Raw genomic sequence first — 4,994 nt, 5'->3', positions numbered from 1 at the left:
TAATATCTAACTCAGCGTTCGACGAATCTTTCTTAAGTGTCTTCATTCATTGTGAAGTTTTCCTACATCCAATAAAAAATGGGAATAAGCATTAATTAACAGAAAAAGGATATATTGAGGAGATTTCCAAATGTTGTTCAATCATGCAATATGACAGCTAAAAGGATAGTGGACGAATTACGGTTTTTTAAAAAACTAGATTAAGACTACCATCAGAGATACAATTAGCTCAAGGGTCAAACTTCACGTCCAAACTTTTCATAGAGTGTTTAGCTAGCTTGGAAATAAAACGATTCAAATCTACTGTGTACAATCCAGAATCACAGGGTGCATTGGAAAGGTGACGTCAATTATTAAAGACTATATTGAGGTTTTATGGTTTGGAGTAGCCAGATTATTTCCATAAGGGAGTTGCGTCAGTGCTGTTTGCGATCTGAGATGTACCAAAAGAATCCACCAAACTAAGTCCATCTGAAACCAATTTTGGGCATAAAGTAAGAGGACCATTAAAATTTATTAAGGAAAAATTAATAAGTCCGATTACAGAGACCACGCATTTGGATGATGTGTCAAATTTTAGAGTTGAACTAAATAATGTTGGGAAGTTGTCGAGACAGTATTTAAAAGTATCGCAGCAAATGGTGAAGCAGAAAGTGTATGAGAAATCAAAGAATCACAATTTTGCCGCTGGGACTAATGCAATTATTTAAAATTCATTAATCTGTGAAACTTTAAAGCAAGGTTTAAAATACGTTATCAAATTGAGAGGAAATTGAGTGTGGTTAGCGACTTGATAGGGACTCCAGTCATGAAGGAATCTCACAGAATGTGATGGGATATGCTCTAACTGTATTTTGGCAGAGAACGAACGCAAGAGGAGAATGTGTTTTTGACTACGACGCACTGGGAAGAACCAATGTCAGGGAATTCTGCATTGGAAGTTCCTGAAATAAAATTGGACAATGCAAAAGTTGTCCAAAAAGTTATTCAGTTATCTTCCAGAAGAAAATCGAAAGAGTTATTACTCTTGCATGGGGAGATCTGCTGAAATCTACTGGGAATTAATAATCTAATTGTAGATGATGTAAAGATAGGAGATGCTGTTCTGACTCTGTGACATCCTTGCAGGCATAACCCTTTAAAGTTGTACAAGTTCATAAGGAGATATCACGTATGCTCCAAAATGGCATAACCGAAGTGAGTTTCAATGAATAGAGTTCACCCATCATCATGGTGCCAAAGCCAGAAAAGACCCAACAGTTATGTGTGGACTACCACAAAATCAGTGTTGTTGGAAAGACTGATGCGTATACATATCTGCAGTTGGAGGACTGTGTGGAAAAGATTGGAGGAGCAACTTGCATTTCTTAGTTGGACTTCCTCAAAGGTTACTGGTAGGAAACTTTGACAGAAAGATCAAAGGCAAATTTGTAACGCCAACTGGCCTGCAGAAATTTAAAGTAATGCCGTTTGTACGAAAAACACTTCAGCCACATTTCAGAGGTTAACTGACAGGGTAATTGCCGAATACGCAACTGATTGGTGTATATTGTGCCTGGTGACTTTCAAACTCTTGTGGATTGAATATTTACTGCATTTATCGGGCTTTTTTGATCGAATTCGGAAGTCAAACTGGTTTGTAAACCTAGCTGAAAGTGAATCTGCCAAAGCTCAAGTCACCTTCCTGGGAAACGTCGTTGAACACGGACAAATAGCTCCACGGGATGCGAAATCGAAAGTTACAGGGGACTTTTACACATTGTTGACGAAAAGAGCAGTACTACGGTTCCCCACTTTGAGTGGCTTTTACTGAAAGTTTGTGCTGAATTTTAGCAGTGGGACTACTCCACTCACCGAACTGTTAAAAACAGGCAAGAAATTTCAGTGAACACAAGACTTTCAAAATGTTGTTTTTCTCAGAGCAGAGCTGATTGTGAGGAGACATGATTGACGTGTACGAAATAATGAGGAGCAAGGAATTACAGATTGAAGGAAACATTTGCTCTTGATCGATCACCAGGGTTGGTAGATTTCAGATAAGATGCAGAAAGCTTTGAATAGACTGGTAGGAAAACTTTATCAGTCAGCGGGTAGGAGACTCGAGAACTCACACTCTATAAAGATCAGTTGGACAGTTAACCCTTCATTCTTCTCTGATTCCACTCGCCAAAGAGTTTCGAAAAATGCTCAAAGCAGAGCATCACCGCGAGCAACAGTTATTCGATCGGTGGCTTTATGAAATGGAAAGGTGCCCAATAATCACCCGCGCGACTATTCGGCTTCCCTCCTGTGATGACGCTGGGGCATTGACTCTCATGTTCTCGGGGGCATTTAATGAAGGCATTCTCGTTCCTGCAGATGAGGAGCTCACACCTTATTTCGGTTTTTGAAAAATCAATTTTTAAACGGGATTAAAATCTGCCCTGCCGGCGAGCCAGGTAGGATTCGAACCTACAGTCTCCTGATTCATAGTCAGGCGCGTTATCCATTGCGCCACTGGCCCCATGCACAGCCTGAACGGCCGTAATGTTAATACGGACACGGTTAATAGCAGTCATATTCACCAGTTGAACAAGCAATAAAGATAATCACTGTCACTGCTTCAGTCTAATTTTCATCACCTTTCAAAGCAACGAATTTTCTAAAAAAAAACACAAATGTTCTCATGAAGCTTCCATTCACACTCTGTCTGCTTAGTCATTTAATGGAATGTGATGTGATGAATTTCGAATCCACTTCTTCAGCATAACTGACGTGAACGTGAGCCTAATCACCACATTGTATGTACCAGTTAATTTTCAGAGGTTTCGAGTACAGTAGCGACTTTTGCGAATATGCAGGAAAGTGAATACTGTGAACCGAGCAAAAAAATCCCTTCATGGAAATTAATCCAGTGCAAAGTCAAACATATGAGGACGGCAGATGACGTAAACATTCCTCTGCATCACTCTGCACAGATGCTTCTCCAAGAATTGACTCTTTGCAGAATTCTTCTTTGTAATTTTGACTGTCCCGGTTGTAGATATTCTTTCAATCCACAAACAAGTATCCTGCTGAAAACTAATGACTTTAGAATAAAATAGTTGAGTATCTATTCGACCAGCTGATGTCCCAAAGTTCCGTGTTCCATTCAATACAAGTTCTTGCAGGTGAAATTAGAGCTCCGAACCTGATGTCCCACTGCTTCTTGATGCGTGGGAATTGAAGCCGGTCTCCTTAAGGCGGGAGCTTTTAGCCTCGATATTTCACGCGCCTCTATATCATCAGAGAATGGCATTCCGCTCACCGATTGCATTTTCGCAACCACATGCTCGCGCTGAACGCCATTACCATTTCCAATTAGTTTTGGGTGCACTGCAAATCAATTTATCTGATTCCACGCCCTTGAACTGGGATTATATGACATGCCATTATATGATTACGTCAATAAGTGAGGAAATTGGTGAAGTAACCGATGTTAAAATACAGTGTTATTGAGAAATACATTTCAGCAATACCCTGCAGTATCCCATGACCCTTTGACGTTTTGTAGATATCTCGCAAATGTAACATCCTACAATCTCAGTGTTGCAATCTCTACAGTTTCTCCGGACATAGAAGCGATATATATGCAACCGAATCTGAGTTCCCACATCTCAGTCACTGTTTGACAAGTATTCCTTTGTGCGTGTGTTTCTGTTCTTGGCATAACCTCTGCCCCGATCCTTATTGCTTTTTGCATCGTGCTTTTCCATGTGGCGCCAGGATCATGAAATGGTTCTTCCTTGGCATTGTCAACACAGCAAGTTCTGCTCGAATCACAGTCACAGCAATCGGCATTTTACCCGTTTTACTCCATGTAATATGTGCTTAGCAAACGCTGAGAAAATCAATCTTTGTTTTACATGAAAATACTCTACGTGGTGATAGGTTTCCTTCTTCAAACACCCGCTATCTCACATCTTTGTGTTTCACATATCATAACCACCCTTTATCGAAGAAATCTCTCCCTCCAACAAGAACTAATTCGCCTAAACGTCCACCCTCCCATTTCACTGAGGTATTGCGCAATATAATACTCACATTTACACTGTTCATTCTGTACTACTGCGGTCACTGTTTTGGGTGTAAGTGCTCAATCCCATGGTCGGCATCTTCAAGCAATTCAATCCATTTAGATGCCGCTGTTCTGTAATTAATCCTCATGGAGCAGCTTTTACTGACACGGACAAGAGATTACTGGAACATCGGGCTCAGGGTAAGTGCACAGCGCAGGATTGAGCAAATGATGTTTTATTGGGAAAGAGAAGTTTCTGTGGCTTTCTCCAGTCAATTATTTCATTTGTTCATTCGGTTCCCCTGAAATATTGCGTGCAGTTCTGCAATTCACATTACAATAGTCATGTGATCGCACTGGAAACCGTGCAGAAATTTACCAAGTTGAAAAGTTTAGGTTATGAAGACAGGTTGTTTTGACTGGGGTTGTTTTCTTCAGGCAGAGGAAACTGTGAGGATACATGTTTCATATGCACTAAGTAATGAGCGACATGGACAATGCAGACTAAAAGAAACGTTTCCTCTTGACCGATCAACAGGGGCGAAGACTGAAGTTAAGAAGTGGAAAGGATTGAGGAGATATGCAGAAAAATCTAATCAGCAAGCGGATGGTTGAATCTGGATTCACTGTCTGAACCCACATAACCTTCAGAAATACACGGATCTGAACTTGAGTTGTTAATGCATACAAGGCCAAGTGATGAAAGTGAATAAAGATAGTCAAGCGATTGCATCTGACGAAAGCATGTACAACGACCTTGAGGGCTGTCATTCTACACATACGTGGTATTCGTGTAGCTGTCCATGGTGGGCTAGCAGGTCCATTTTTTTCGCTTCCTTCGCTGTGACCCGGCTTTGATTCTCAGTCCGGGCGTTGGGTTTGTTTTGATCCTGACAGTGACATCAGCAAAAGCAGACCCCCTGCAAGTGGAGTGTTTTTAGTACCTCGGATCAGTTAA

At 40.8% G+C, this 4,994-nt stretch overlaps 1 non-coding gene across 1 annotated transcript; it reads right to left on the bottom strand.

Annotated features, from left to right (window-relative positions):
- Nucleotides 1–2,430: 2,430 nt before the first annotated feature.
- On the bottom strand, nt 2,431–2,503 carry trnah-aug (transfer RNA histidin (anticodon AUG)). The gene has a single exon. It is a non-coding gene; the product is annotated as a tRNA-His (tRNA).
- Nucleotides 2,504–4,994: the final 2,491 nt, after the last annotated feature.

The sequence above is a fragment of the Chiloscyllium plagiosum genome, unplaced genomic scaffold (genome assembly GCF_037043375.1).
Source record: "Chiloscyllium plagiosum isolate Xiang-an unplaced genomic scaffold, Cpla_swu_hap1 HiC_scaffold_51, whole genome shotgun sequence".
Lineage (NCBI taxonomy): Eukaryota > Metazoa > Chordata > Chondrichthyes > Orectolobiformes > Hemiscylliidae > Chiloscyllium > Chiloscyllium plagiosum.
Note: the sequence above shows the minus strand (reverse complement) of the source record. Positions and strands in the feature narration are given on the sequence as shown.